Genomic DNA, 16,917 nt, shown 5'->3' with positions numbered 1-16,917 from the left:
GATCCGCCGGTCCAGTCGTTCATTTCCAACGACTATCCTCGTTCGTCGGCGTCGTTGGTTACTTTTTTTAAGAACGATTTTCGGCCAATCGGTCGTTCGTTGTTCGTTCGTCGTTCATTTCCAATGATAAAAATTGGACGTGTGTACGCAGCTTAAGGCCCTAACCAAACATCTTTTGTAACAAAGTCTGTCCCGTCTTTACTCACAGTTCCCAGTTCCCAGTTCACCTTGAACCTCCCTCCAGCTCACCAGCCAAGACAGAGACACAGGAATAAGCAGGCTGGGAGTTAATATTCCCAGCCTAATCTCCAGGATGCATTTCAGGTGAGATGGTTACACCTGATCATACCCAGGCCTCTTTAACTCCCCCACCTGGCCAAGAAGCCCGGTACTTCAAACTCCACCTTCAGGTTAAAAGGAAAACTGACTAAACAGAAAAATACTCTGCGTATAACCTGTATCTGGGGCAAATGTACCTGTCATCCAGGATGAACTCTATGATTAATTTGGCCAGCTGTTACATACCCCCCCCTCTTGTTTAAACCCTAGGGTTGGGACACTGGCTGCCAAGTAGGTATGAACCCGAGATAAAGCATTGGCATTCCCCATCTGTACACCAGGATGATGCTTGACAGTAAAATTAAATTCTTGAAGGGCTAAGAACCATCTATTAACCCTCCTGTTAGTCTCCTTGTTTTGGGCCATCCACTTTAATGGGGCATGATCGGTTATTAGCAGAAACTGTCTGCCCAACAGATAGTACCTCAAGGAATCAAGTACCCACTTCACAGCCAAACATTCTTTTTCAATCGTAGCATAATTTAACTCATGGGCCTTTAACTTCTTCCCTATTTTGAACCTGGGATAGCACTGCTTCTAGTCCGACATCAGACGCATCCGTCTGCACCAAAAACTCCTTAGAAAAGTCAGGAGAATATAGCACTGGCTCGCTACACAAAGCCTTCTTTAATGCCCCAAATGCAGCTTCTGCTTCTGGGACCGTTTAACCATTACCGATTCCTTCCCTTTTGTCAAATTTGTCAGGGGAACTGCCTGGGATGCAAAGTGAGGAATAAAGCAGCTATAATAGCCGCCGCTCCCCAAGAAAGCACAAACCTGCTTTTTAATATTTGGGCGTAGCCAATTCTGGATGGCCTCTACTTTCTTTTCCTGAGGCTTTATTATTCCTCTTCCAATGGTGTACCCTAGATATTTAGCTTCTTCCAGCCCAATAGCGCACTTTTTAGGGTTTGCAACAAACCAGGCTTTCCTTAGCGTGTTGAGCATTGCCTAAACCTTTACTAAATGCGAGGCCCAATCTGCACTATGAATAATTTCGTCATCTAGGTAGGCCGCAGCATATTTTTGATGGGGTCGGAGTACTTTATTTATCACCAGCTGGAACGTAGCTGGAGCATTCTGTAGTCCGAAGGGCATATTTCGATACTGGAATGCTCAGTCAGGGGTCACAAAAGCAGTTTCTTCTTAGCTGACTCAGATAGGGGGATCTGCCAATATCCTTTGGTAAGATCTAAGGTGGTCATGTATCTAGCATTCCCCAACCAATCAATTAACTCGTCTAGCTGGGGCATAAGAAAGGTGTCAAACTTTGTGATCTGATTCAGCTTACAGTAATCGTTGCAGAATCTCCAGCTCCCATCTGGTTTGGGACCTAACACAATAGGGCTGGACCAATAGCTATTGGACTCCTCTATAACCCCCAATTCAAGCATTTTTTAACTTCCTGACGTATTACCTCTCGTCTAGCTTCAGGAATTCGATAGGGTTTTAATCTTACCCTTTCACCTGGAGGGGTGATAATATCATGTGTAGCCATGGATGTTTGTCCAGGCAAGTTGGAGAACATATCCCTATTTTGTAGCACAAAATCTCTCGATTTCTGTGGTTGACTCTTTGACAAGGTGTCTGGTATCCAGACTTCTGGGATTACAGAGTCAGACCGAGCCGGTAGCTCTGTGGTCTTCACGGTTAATGCTTCCCTTTCTTTCCATGGTTTCAACAAATTTATATGATAAATTTTCTCTGGTTTCCGCCTACCAGGTTGGCTAATCTTATAATTGACATCACTCAGTTTTTTTATTACCTCATAGGGGCCCTGCCATTTGGCTAGGAATTTACTTTACACCATGGGAACTAGTACCAAAACTCTATCCCCAGGGGCAAAAGTACGCATACGGGCACCCCGGTTATAAATTCTCTGCTGCGCCAACTGCGCTTGGGCCAGATGCTCTTTAACCAAGGGCATTACCTGCGCAATTCTGTCCTGCATTTGCACCACTTGCTCGATGACACTTCTATGAGGGGAACTTTCACTTTCCCATGTTTCCTTAGCAATATCTAACAGTCCCCTGGTGTGCCTCCCATATAATAATTCAAAGGGAGAGATGGGGGTACCTCCCAGGTAGCAAACATCAAATAGGGCAGTAGACAGTCCCAATTTTTCCCGTCTTTATCTACTACCTTCCGCAGCATTTGTTTTAAAGTTTTGTTAAAACGTTCCACTAAGCCGTCTGTTTGAGGGTGATACACCGATGTGCGTAGCTGTGTCACCTTTAGGAGTTTACAAAGCTCTTTAGTCACCCGGGACATAAACGGGGTTCCTTGATCAGTAAGTACCTCTTTGGAGACTCTTACTCGTCTGAGAACTTGGAACAGCTCCCGGGCTATGGTTTTAGCAGAGGTATTTCGGAGAGGAATTGCCTCAGGATACCGAGTAGCATAGTCCATTATTACTAGGATATATTGATGGCCCCTAGCTGACTTGAGCAATCGGCCAACTATATCCATGGCAATCCTCTCAAACGGGACCTCAATGATGGGGAGGGGAACCAAAGGGCTACGAAAATGTGGCATTGGGGCAGACAACTGACATACAGGACAGGAAGCACAGTATATCTCCACCTCCCTGGCGACCCTGGGCCAATAAAACCTCTGGACTATTCGCTCTCTGGTTTTCTCAGCCCCCAGATGTCCCCCTAGCTCAGCTTTCACCATCGTTACCACACTACCTGAGTCTAACAGCCCCACAATTGGTTTGGTATTCATAAACATTTTACAACAATATTTTACATTGCCAGTATAGCAGGGCATGCAATGGTGGCAAAAAGAGACTGTCGTCTGCCACCCAAAAAGTCACAGGGCATTGGTTCATCCACCACAGGGCAATTTGCAGCAATATGTTTGGCTCCCTCCTGGGGGGCTAGCGTTCCCAGTCTCTCCTGCCATACATTGACTGGAGTCTGTCTATCACCCTTAGCTCCCCTTTTCTCGCTCTCTCCACCCCCATCCCCTGGTTCACGCTGGGGATGGTCTGGTCTTGGGGTGGAAAGTACTGAAGGGAGGTGTTTAAGTTCTCGGCAGCCAAGTACCTTTCCACTAGGTCCACCAGCATATTGGCTGTCAACGGGTCTCCGTGGCTCAACCACTTTTGTATGGAAACAGGGAGGGATCTTAGGAACCGGTCCATAACTACCGGTTCCACAATTTGCGGTCCTGACAACAGCTCCAGTTGTAGCCACTTCCTTGATAGATGTATCAGGTCATACATCTGGGAGGTTTTCCTGCTTGATAGGACCAGTTATACACCTGTTGGGCCTGGACAGCCAGGGTGACACCCAGCCGTGCCAGTATTTCTGCCTTAAGGCGGACATAGTCGCTTGCTTCCGACGGCTCTAGGTCATATTAGGCTTTTTGGGACTCCCCAGGTAATAGCGGGGCCACTAATCCTGCCCACTGTTCCACCTGCCATGTGGTCAAAAACACCTCAGGATCATCATCCGCATCAACGCCCAGCACCACTCTCGGTGTCACCCTGCTCTTGTAAAGATATCTGCTGTTTTAGGGCATCTAATTGTTGTTGGTAGCTCTGTGCTTGTATTTCCAACAATTCCTTGTGGTGGGCCTCCACTTTTCCCAGACCTAGCGGCAATTGTTGGTTAATACGCTTTTGCTCCACATTGGCCTGCTGCTGGTTGGCATTGGCCTTCTGTTGGTTGGCATTGGCCAAAACAAGCTTTTAGTATCTCCTCCATGCTGGCCTTCCAAACATCCGCTTATAAAGTTGCCCGCATCTTCCACCATATGTGAGATCGCCCGTAGCAACTAAATTCCAGGATGCATTTCAGGTGAGACAGTTACACCTGATCATACCCAGGCCTCTTTAACTCCCCCACCTGGCCAAGAAGCCTGGTACTTCAAACCCCACCTTCAGGTTAAAAGGAAAACTGACCAAACAGAAAAATCACTTAGTATATATCCAGCTTGATAGAAATTAGTTTGCAGTGTTGCAACCAAAAGAAAAAGTAACAAGAAGTGCAACAAATGTAACTATAAATGAAGCAAGTTTGTGATGGAGTAGAATGTAACATAAAAAAGTAGCACAAAAAAACATCAAGCATTAAAGATTCAAACTGACCTGTGAAATGGACTGGAGATGCGCACAGAACAGGGCGCAGGTGTGCGCTAATCAATTGCTATCACCTCACCATTGAGTTTAACATCTCCTCCACGCAGCCGAAAATAATTCACCTTAATCGGTGTATTCGACATCTTTGCTCATTTTTGCAGTAAGCGAGTTCACTAGAACTTGGGCCCGACTCGCTTGCTGACCAGCGCGTACGTACGCGCATTTCATTGATAAATCAGGGCCAGAGTGTCTATTGCCTGAATAGTAAGCATTATTCACTATTATGTTTCTGGTAATTACCTTATTAACATCAGAAGAGGTTACTATCCATCTAAATATGGAGCAACAATACTCAAACCATCGTATGTTGGCATATTTAAAAGCCCTGCCTCCATATACAGCAATATAAAAATATCCAGTTACTTGTTTACAGATACCCCGCAAATCCTATCAACGCTGACCATCTATAATGTGAGTTTATCAACAGAGGAATTATAAGTATTAGAATTGGGTCCAACAGAGAGGATGAATAAATTTGAATGCATTAAGGACCTCCACCTTTTTGCACGAAAACTATTCTTTAAAGTGCTATGACAGAGAAAAGTTGGAGAATGTCTATGAAATAAATGAATTTGAAGGATTTAAAACTGAGGACTTTAAAACATTAAAAAACTTAATGCAGTTATGGGAAAAAGGAAATGTGGAGAATGAGGATTCATATGAAACTGATGTTTTGGATGAATTAGAAGAAAATACATCACAATCAATATGTACGATAAAAAGCAAATCTTTACAATACCCAGATACCAGGACAAAATATTCGATATTTACTTTTGTGCAATTAGCTACAGAAGCAGTAAGGTAATTAAAATTGACTGATTCTGAGTGTATTATTTCTCGTAAACATCAACAGGCAATTACTTCCTTGTAGAATAATACCCATAATATTATTAAGCCCTCAGATAAAGTGGTAGTGGTTCAAAACAGAGAGAACTATAAACTAATGTGCTTGAATATCTTGAACAATAGAGAATGGTATAGAGTTATTTCTGAATGCTAAGTTGAAACGTTTTACCGAGAACACTATTCCCTTATTACGGAAGCCAGAAATGAAAATGTAATCGATGCCACAATGGCGAAGTTTTACCCACTACCTAAGGTGCATAAGTGCCTATCAAAACCACCAGGCCGTCGAATTGTATCAGGGATCGGTAGTATAGCATCCGAAGCCAGTCGTTTGGTTGATGAATATCTGAGACCACAGGTGCCAGGATTGCCCTCCTACCTTAAGGACACATTGCCCCTGATTCATCAATAAAATCCGCTCTCGCTGGAAGCGCGAAAGTACGCGCGGCCAGCGATCGCGGTTTACCGTGGTCCGGACTCGAGTGTGCTCGTACACGCGCCTCCTCACTGCCAGCCGGATTCCTGCCTTCATAATAATGAGCAATAGGGGGCGCGAATCTGTGCCGGAGATGCGCAGCTCCGGCCGCGAGCTTTTTCAGTTGCTGAATTGCGCGACGGCGTACGATTTCGGATCGCGAATACGAATGCGCGAGCGAGCGTCCAATTCTGCTTGATGAATTAGGGCCATTGCCTTAGCATTGAACCTGGAATATTGTACCTAAATCCTTGCTGGTGCTCTGGCCACTTGCTTTTTGTAATCTTGCTCTTGCCCTTGATATTGTTGCCCCTTGTATATATTTGTAAATAGTTGTTGTCACTGTATGTTTATGGGTTGTTGCACTATTCATTGTTTGCTGTTTTCCCTGTCCTCCTGTCCCTGTTGGTAGAAACCCTGACAACATCATTTCCTATATTGAAAAAAAAAGGTGCTCAATCTCACACATGTACAGTGAGATCAGCACTTATCTTACATTTTCAGGAAGACAAGTTACCTGATCTCACACCTGCATGGTGCAAGATAAGGTGATGTGTCGAAGAACCTGGAAAAAGGAGAAGAAGGTGCTGGGCGGAATGGTGAAAAAAAAAAAGGAAGCCGAGCGAGGATGGTGTTTGCTTCAAATACATTTGTAGATTCCTCCCTGAATTGAGTACTGAAAAATTAAAAGCAGAAATCTTTGATAGACACCAAATTTGGAAACTGATAAATGATTCAAATTTCACGTTACATGATTGATACTCTGAAGCTTCTGCCTGGCACAGCTATGTTATGGTTGTCAAGAACTTCTTGGGTAATCATAAAGCATGAAATTATGAACTGGTACAAAACTTGCTCCTAAAATTTATAAATTTGGGTGCTACTATGAGCATAAAGCTACACTATCTCCATAGCCATTTGCAAACATTTCCAGAAAACCTTGGCGATTTCAGTGAGGAACAAGGGGAGAGGTTCAATCAAGATATAAAGGTGATGGAAGAAAGGTATCAGGGCAGATGGGATAGACACATGATGGCAGACTACTGCTGGAGCCGTGATTGTCCTGATCATCAGCATAAAAGGAAATCATGCAAACTGAGTTTTTCAGTGACTTCTTTGTTAGTTAGTTTAGTTCTGTATATATACTGAATATAGAATATGTTGACATTAAGTATTTCAAAAATTTAATTTTGTATACGTAGGCATATTTCAAAAACTAGAGCCAATCTAGCAAAACCAATACCATATTTGAAATCACTTTAATCTTTGGCAAGAAAATGTTTGTTGACCAGTGTTATGCTGTGTTAACATTTGTTGTTGGTAAAATCGTCTATTCCGATTCCTGTATCACAAGAACTAGAGCCACTTTAATGAAACTGATGTCATTTTTGGATTCAGCAGACCTGAAATACACTAAATATATTGAAAAAATCTTGCCAAGTGGAAAAAAAAATTTTTTTTTGTTGAGCTGTGTTATTTCTCCAGGGTATAAACAACAGAGAAGTGTTCTCCCCGGAGATTAGCATTTTCAAATGACAAGTGACAGTACAAAGTGGTATTAGTGGAATCACCCATGCCACACAGGGGAATGAGCTGTTGGACCATGGTCCTTACTACACTTCAAGCATACTTGCAGCCACATGGAGCAAGGGGAGTCCCGGGGGTACCCTTGGTGTAAAGCATGATGACAAGTACTTTACAGCACTAAATATGTATTGCATTATTTTATTTATTTTACCCTTAAAAGGGGCTTGCTGGGATTTATATTTATGATTTCCCTGTGGGGCTTGTTATATGCACTGCCATGTTTGACTGTCCGGATATGATATTGGTTTGCAGAGTTCAGTTATTTGTGTCTTGTTTTATGCCTGTATTTATTTTTCTATAAACAGGATTTTGTAACATATAAGAGGTTTTTTTCGGCAGGACCACTTGAGTTCTGCTACGCACCATTACTTTCCTCACGTAGGCCTATCACCATAAATAATCAGCAAATAAAGTTATTACTTTGTTCTCTTTAGATTGCCCATCAACGTTAGCTCATCCCAATAGCCAAGAGATGCCCCACCCCTTCAAAATTTGCACCCTTAATGCTAAGTGACTGAATAGCCCATCTAAGCGTTCCCAACTTCTAAATGGTCACCATAAAGCCAAAGTGCAAATTCTTCTCCTTTCAAAAACACATTTATAAACCCATAGAATACACGTATAATGCACACTATGATACATTTTTATGGTGCATTTTTGGCTACTGGGTCACAGCATTTCTTGAAGTTGTCTTTCAAGCACTGATCTCCGTGTGGAAATGCCCAGCAGGGATATAAGAATTATAAAGATTTTAGTACTGAGTATCTTAATGGTGTTGCCTCCCACTGATCCACACATAGATGTTTCTCCTATGTTACAGTTACATTGTTAGTAAATAGCATCTAGTTGTCAATAATTTTCCCATGATGCATACACCCTAATAAACCTGTGCTATTCCAGTGATGAGACCTATGAAAACATACCTATCAGACACAGCAATTTGCTCCAGCATGGCAGATCCTGTGTTAGACTTCCAATTCCCAGAAATGGAAGTTCCCCTGTAATATACAAAGTGAAAGATAATTAAAGGCAATAAAGGGATGATACGCACTGCACAAAGTAAAACTTGCAAAGCAAACTGAAAGCCATGTACACCTCCATGTTTCTTCGTGGTTAAGTACAGATTTTGCTTCACATACAATGCTCTCATATCCCAACCCATGATGTCTACCATGAAAATAGAAATTAAAAATAGGCAGTAGGGATAAGCGAGTGAGATTTGTAATTTCGATTTCGCGGCAAATTGGGCCTTTCTCGCTTACCGAACATGTAAGTGAGAATGGCCTTGTTTTTTGCCATGAGGAGCACAGGCATATATATATACAGGGAAGGAGGGAGGGGTTAGTCACTCCATCTTGTGTTCTGTGTATAGGATAGACGCAGGAAGAGACGTGTATTGTGACAGGGACAGGTTAGGAGCCTTTTTAGTTAATTGTTAGCTGCATAGTTCTGTGTTTTATAGGGCATATATCCTGTACTATTGTTTAGTATAGGATATTGTGTATGTAGAATAGGTTAGGCAGACATCTTTACTTTTACATGAGCTACTAACTAGTCAGATTGGTAAATTGTCAGCAGTCAGCACATTTAGTGTAAGGTATATTGTGTGTATTACACTCTTAGGTACTGTTCACTGACTGCACATGCACTGAAGGTACAATTGTGGTTGCTGCTACTTGTAGTGCCACACATAGCTAGTCAGTTTTGTTAATATGTCAGCAGTCAGCAGATTTAATGTAATCTATATTGTGTATTAGTGAAGACACTGTTAGTCATCTTTTTTTCACACTGTACATTGACTAAAGCTAAAAACTGCTATCAATTGCAGTTCCTGCAAGAAGACCGTTTGGTACAGTTAAATTTCTGTCCTACTGTAAAATAAATACAGATATTTCAATGTTTGATACCTGTTCCTATTTACCAAAGAACACTGTTTGGTACAGTGAAATTTCTGGCCCACTGTAAAATAAATACATATATTTCAGTGTTTGATACCTGTTCCTATTTACCAAAGAAATGGTTTGGTACAGGTGCATTTTTGCTCGAATAAGTAAAAGATGAGAGGAAGACCCAGGGGAAGGCGTGGCGTTGGGCAACCTGCCACATCTGGCAGGGGGCATACTCCCTGGGAGTTGGCCACTGTAGGACAGCAGCAGCAGGAAACTGTTGGAGGCAGCAGCACAAGTTGTCTGAGTACCGGAGTACCGGTACGCTGGTAGATGTATTGAGAGGGCGGAATAAATCATACAGACACGCCATGTGGGGAGGATTGTGGACTGGGTCTCAGGGGCCTCAAGTGCAGCAGGCTCTTCTTCTGCAGCAGCATCAGGAACCAGCACAGTCGTGACAGGAGCAAAGACTGGAGTTAGCGTGGCTAATGTGCCTGTACATCCCAATGACTCTCCCTTGTTGTTTGATGAACAGCCTGAGGATCTGTTAGTGCGAAGTTCAGAGCAGGAGGCAGACTCTGAGACCCTTGGAGAGTGTGGTCAGCACTTGCTGGGCGAGGGTTCTGGATCAGTGGCTGCATTTGCAGAGGTTGGCTTAGATGAAAATGAGGATGATGATGACCGTGATGTCAGCTGGGAACCACCGGTGCGTGTAGCAGCTGTTCCGAAACAGACGTAGAGGAAAGGCAGCAGCAGCAGCAACAGACTGGAAATGGAAGGAGCCACCAATCTGCCTCATGCAAGTCCCAAATAAGAGACAGAGGAGTGGGCACAAGCAGGGGAACAGTCAGAGACGATGTGACCGTGGGGGAGAGGAAGCCGGAGCAGACGCAGGGCACCCAGCAGACGCAGAAGCAGGTAAAGAAAAAGAGCAGCAGAGTGGTTGCACGCACCGCTCCAGTGTGGTCCTTTTTCACGCTGAAAGACAATGACAAGTGCATAGCAATCTGCATCCTGTGCTACAGGTAGATCTGCAGAGGACAGGCCGGATCACATTTGGGTACAACATCCTTGCCTTTCCACATCTGCATAACACATGTGCCCTGCTTTGCGCACGTACTGAACCTGGGACAAGCTCGCTCCATCTGCAGCCATGTCCCCTGATCCCCTATTGCCGCTGCAGCGCTTAGCAAGATCCAGCGCCAACAAAGGCTGCCACCGCATAGACTAATTTGTGACACTGTGACTAGATGGAACTCCACCCTGCACTTGCTCCAGCGTCTGTGTGAGCAAAAGCTAGCCATCCACCACTAATTGGTCAGCATGGTGCATGGAGGCAGCGGGGCCCTTGGTACAGCCACACAACTGAGCTATTTTACCAATGACCGGTGGATGCAGATGGAGACGCTGTGCAAGGTACTGGCTCCCTTTGAGCAGGCCACAAACGTTGTGAGTTGGTAGCGGTCAGGCTGGAACGACTTCATACCCATCATCTTTCTGCTTGATAATACCCTGTGTGGCCTGATGGAAAGTGGCGATGGGAGAGGAGGGGAAGAAAGGGGGGAGGAGGATGAGGGTGACATTACATTCCATAGCGCACAGCCAGCATCAGGAGGAGCAAGAAGGGACACTGGCCAGCATCAGGAGTTCCAAGAGTAGGAGAAGGAGGAAGATGATTATGATGATGATGATGAGGGAGGCCATGTTGGGGCTGCTGGACAGGACCCGTCCAACCCGCATTTGTGCTGTCATGCCCCAGGCATTGTGCGGGCGATGGAACAACAGGAACTGCTGCAGCTTGAAGTGGAGGAGGTGGGTGATGAGGAGGAAGATGTTTTGACGCCTACTGAGGGACAGGAGGAGGATGAGCCCAGGGAACCCCTCTTTCATATGTGTGTCCACATGCTGCGATGCCTACTGAAGGACCCCCGCATTTGCAGTATCAAAAACCGGGATGATTACTGGCTGGCCGCCCTTTCGGATCACCGCTACAAAGACAAAATATTACAGTTTCTACCCAACCCGGCGCAAGAGAAAGAAAAGGTGACACATTCATTTTTGGGTCAACAGGCTTGAAAACTGCCTGCAGTTGGCACAGTATGCCATCTAGCTTCTTTCGTGTCCGGCATCCAGTGTTCTGTCCGAAAGAACCTTCAGTGCCTCTGGCGGAGTGGTCCGGAAAATGTCACCTTTTTGAAAATGAATGAAAGGTGGGTTACTAACAATGATCATACCCCCACTGCAGATGTCACTGATTGACTGACACAAGGACTCACTGGCCAACCCAGATGCCTCTGTGAACCCACACTGCTCCCTGTGCTGAGTCTGTGGCTGGCTATCACCAACACCCTGTCAGCTGAGCCTGCCTCGGTGGAATTTTTACGCTAGTTATCGCAACGTACAGGGGTGGCATTCATTCCCAATCTCATGCTTGCCATTGTGCCAGCTAGCAATATACTTTACATTTCAGCTGCTTCCGGGAGGCCAACAAACTGCAGATGAAAACCCCCAGTACTGCCACACTGATAGGTACCATTGCCTTTGCCTAATTTTCCAGCTAAGTATTTTAAAATTCAGGGTTGGCATTCATGTCATCGACTTCATGATGCAAACTAGCAATATCTTCTACCTTCCTACAGCTTCCGGCACCACAGACCACAGCAACAGTGCTGGCGCACAAAACATCTTGGTCTGACCCTTCTACGTTTAATCACAAATTTCAGATATTTGTATTACACACTTCTGGGTGGCATTGACAATGCACTACACCCAGTCCTAGATGCCAGTTACCAATGCGGTCCCCGCTCCTTCTCAGGGCCCATCGCCTCCTCCTCCTGGTGTTGCTGCCGCCTGTCAGTACTCCATTCACTAAAATTGTTTTACACACTTCTGGGTGGCATTGACGATGCACTACACCCAGCTCTAGATGCCAGTTACCAATGCTGTCCAGGCTCCGTCTCAGGGCCCACCGCCTCCTGCTGTTGCTGCTGCCGCCTGTCAGTACTCTATTCACTAAAATTGTATTACACACTTCTGGGTGGCATTGACGATGCATTACACCCAGCTCTAGATGCCAGTTACCAATGCGGTCCCTGCTCCTTCTCAAGGCCCACTGCCTCCTCCTTCTCCTGCTGTTGCTGCCGCCTGTCAATACTCCATTCACTAAAATTGTATTACACACTTCTGGGTGGCATTGACGATGCACTACACCCAGCTCTAGATGCCAGTTACCAATGCGGTCCATGCTCCTTCTCAGGACCCACCGCCTCCTCCTCCTGCTGTTGCTGCCGCCTGTCAGTACTCCATTCACTAAAATTGTATTACACACTTCTGGGTGGCATTGATGATGCACTACACCCAGCTCTAGATGCCAGTTACCAATGCGGTCCCTGCTCCTTCTCAGGGCCCACCACCTCCTCCTCCTGCTGTTGCTGCCACCTGTAAGTACTCCATTAACTAAAATTGTATTACACACTTCTGGGTGGCATTGACGATGCACTACACCCAGCTCTAGATGCCAGTTACCAATGCTGTCCACGCTCCGTCCCAGGGCCTACCTCCTCCTCCTGCTGCTGCTGCCGCCAGTCAGTACTCCATTCACTAAAATTGTATTACACACTTCTGGGTGGCATTGACGATGCACTATACCCAGCTCTGGATGACAGTTACCAATGTGGTCCCTGCTCCTTCTTAGGGCCCACCGCCTCCTCCTCCTGCTGCTGTTGCTGCCACCTGTCAGTACTCTATTCACAAAAATTGTATTACACACTTCTGGGTGGCATTGACGATGCACTACACCCAGCTCTCCATGACACTTACCAATGCGGTCTCCCTGGCGATAGCTGACCAGAGGCCACACACTGCTACTGCTCTCGCTGACCCACGCTCCGTCTCTGGTCCTCCATCCTTTTGCCTAATGTCACTCGGCTACTTCTCCACAACTTTATGGGTGGCATTCCTAACACGTCATCCAGGTCGTGATGCCAGATAGCAATGTGGTCTCCTGCTGTTTTGATGGCAAAGACTGCTGCCAGTGGGTTGAGTTTACAGGTAGTGCCACCACTTTTCAATGTCCCAATGTTTATGTTGCGTTTCGCTATACGGCTTCCTCAGGGGATTCGTTGGAAACGTAAATCACACTATATGAGACAGTAGTATGCTAAGTATATAATATACTTGTACATTGTAATAAATCAGTTTTTAGAGCAACTACAACCCCAGCTCTCATCACCAATAGCGAGAAAAAGCTCCATGAGACACAATTTCAAAAAATTAACAAAGACCACAGAGACTTAGAAATTATTCATTTATCTCATATCAACTGTCAGAACATGAATGTCAAGTACTTAAGATGGGCTTTCCTTCTGCCCACCAAACAATCTTGACAAATTTGAAACCATCAAAGATATCAATTTATTCGCCAGAAATCTTGTCTTGACGACTTTGTACGATAAAATCCCAATGACCTCATCATCCCAAATTCCTTTGGAATATAAAAACTACAATATCCAAGATTTCTGAATTCTGGCAGATCCCCATCAACTATTAATGGAAAATGAAGCAAGTGATCCTGCTGAGATATAATCACTAGAACCTACCATACCTTCAGAAGCCAGAACGGACCACTTATCCAGAAAACCTAAATCAACATTCTACCCAAAGTTTTCCTTAAACCCTAAAGTCCATACCTTTGTGGACTTAGTCACACAAGATATTCTAACATCGCAACTTGAAAATTCACATTCTGAAACAAACTTCACTGACAGTCAAAGAAAAGCACTCCTAAATTTATTCAAAAACCAATAGACACAAAGTCATCAAACCTTCAGACAAAGGTGGTAACATTATGATTCAAGACGTAGAATAAAGATCTATTTGTCTCAAAATCTTACAAAACACGGTATGGTATTCACCCATCTAACCAAATGTACTGGAAGAATTTGAGAATGAATTTCATTCTCTACTCTGGAATGCCTACATCACAATCATCATCATCATCATCATGATAAAAATACGAAAGATTATCTTTGGATCAAATTTCCTTTAACGCCCACATTTTATATACTCCCTAATCCTCCAGGACAGCCAATCATTTTCAGCATAAATTCCATCTCGTCAGTGAATTAGTCGACTCCTATTTATAACACTTGGTTATGGAATTGCCCTCCTACATGAAGTATATGATCGAAAATTACAAATGATATGGAGGTTCCCTCTGGCACCACCCTGGTAGCCATTAGCATACCCCATGGTAAAAGTATTGAAATTATATTTCAATGTGTAATTAGGAATCGACCACTGGAATCCGAAAAAATTACTTCACTTCATCCCGATTGTGTTATATACTTGAAAGGAATACTTTTATATATGATGACACAACATATTTACAAGTTCAATGAGTTGCCATGGGCACCAAGTTTGCCCCAACAAAGGCAAACCTTTACCTGGGCTAATGGGATAGAGAACTCTTCACTACCATCACCAGCAGCTCCTTCCATCAACACATCCTCTTATGAAGATGATATATGACATGGCCCACCAGAGTCCCTCCTAGACTTCAACTTTAATTTAAAATTCACTATGGAACACAGTAAAACCCGTCTCTCTTTTCTGGACTTATCTATCTCACTAGATGAAAACAATAAAATTACCACTACCTTATATAGAAAAAGCAGCAGGAAACAGAATTCTGCACGCTAAAAGCGCTCATCCTCTACCTTTAATTCATAGCATGCCATACAGTCAATACTTAAGACTATGAAGAAACTGTTCCACTGTATCTCCTACTCCTTTACCAGCAGATGCAAATAATTCTAGTAAAAATTAGGAAAATCCTAATCTATTGGACCACACAAAATCTCCTAACATAAACAGTTCTTTTGTTTATTATTTCTTAAAAATATATGAAAATGTTTTTAGGTTCAAAGTAAGTGTGCACCACAACTAACCTCCTGCACACACTGGCACTGCAGCAGTACACCACAGCATACAGTGGCCCTGATTCATCAAGCAAGTTCGCTTAAATACGCGCCGATATACGAGGCGTTTTTCCGCGAGTCGGAGCCGAGTGCTCATGCACTCGCCTTCACGTACCAGCCGGATTCCTGTTTTGATAAATGAGCAATCAGGTCGAGAATTAAGGCGATTAATCTTCAGCTGCGCAATTAAGGAGGATCTGATAAGCTCTGTCAATAGTGAGGTCATAGCAATTAATTAGCGCACACCTGCTCCCTGTTCTGTGCGTATCTACAGTCCATTACAGGTCAATTAGAATCTTTAATGCTTCATCATCTTTTGGGTTAGTGCTACATTTTTATGTTACATTATACTTATTCACAAAATTGATTCATTTATTGTTAGATTTGTTGTACTGTTTTGATAATTATTTGTTTGCTTGCAACACTGCAAACTAATTTAGATCAAGCTGTATACATTTTAATTAGCACTTTATAATATGTCATCACACAATTGTATGAATGTAAAAAAAAATGTCACCAAGCATTTGTCATTCTATATTGGCTTTATAGAAATCAAATATTTCAAAAAAGGATTGTTGCCAAATATGTTATAGTGCATGTATCAAGGAACATTTAGTGATTTCACTTGTGTGTGTATGTCAAAATACATTTAAATGCATATAAATACATATGCATTTTTACTATTTTAACTGGACTGGTTTGGATGGGGGGTGAATAATCAAGTACGTTTGCTTGGATGGTATGCATTGATGTGACTTTGTAATCCTCATTATTGTTAGTTTCATCTTTTGCTGCAATGTTTTTGTGCCTGGTTTGTAATTACGATTTCTGTTGTGTGTCATTCAGCAATGTTTTGTCATTGATTTTTTTTCACAAATATTGAGTACAAATGTCTGCATGGTTTCTACTCCAAACTGCTACTTGAACCCCGTCGTTGCCTTTGTCCCATTCAAGTCACATTGTCACATATTGGTATTTAAATGTATTATGTACATATTCCTTTTATGAATAAATTGTCATTAATTAATTAATTAATTTGTTTTTTTGTTTTTTTTAATAGTCTGACATTTGCACTCATGTTGATTTGCTGCCACTGTTCTACACAACTCATCTGTTTATTTGTAGTAGTATTATAGGTTTGTTCTCATTGTGCTGTGCGTCCTGATCTTAGCCCTATTGTATACAAACACTCAACAATGACAGGATGATTCCCACAGCTGCATTCATTCTTCAGCACAGCTGTGAGACTACTGACAGTGTGGGATCCCCAGGCGCTAGGGGTTAAATGAGGACAAGTCTCCCCATTCACCTCTAGTGCTCAGTGATTGGCTGAGCAAAGGGGATACCTGATGATGCTTGAGCCATCATCAGGGTTTCCCCTGTTCATCCATTCATCACTAGAGCTAAATGGGGAGACTTGTACTCATGTAACCCATGCAGCTGTGGTCATCCTGTCATTGTGGGAGAACCTGTAAAAAACTAAAGTATACAAGTTACACTAAACACACATATTTAATAAAAAAACTTTAACTTAAAGCCTTGTCCTATTTTTTTTACACATATGTTAACCCTTTTAGCCTTATATCTATATATAACTACGTAATAATATAGTATAAAAATATGAAAATTCATATATATTTCCAAATATATATCTAT

This window comes from Pyxicephalus adspersus, chromosome W (assembly GCF_032062135.1).
Source record: "Pyxicephalus adspersus chromosome W, UCB_Pads_2.0, whole genome shotgun sequence".
Taxonomy (NCBI): domain Eukaryota; kingdom Metazoa; phylum Chordata; class Amphibia; order Anura; family Pyxicephalidae; genus Pyxicephalus; species Pyxicephalus adspersus.
Note: the sequence above shows the minus strand (reverse complement) of the source record.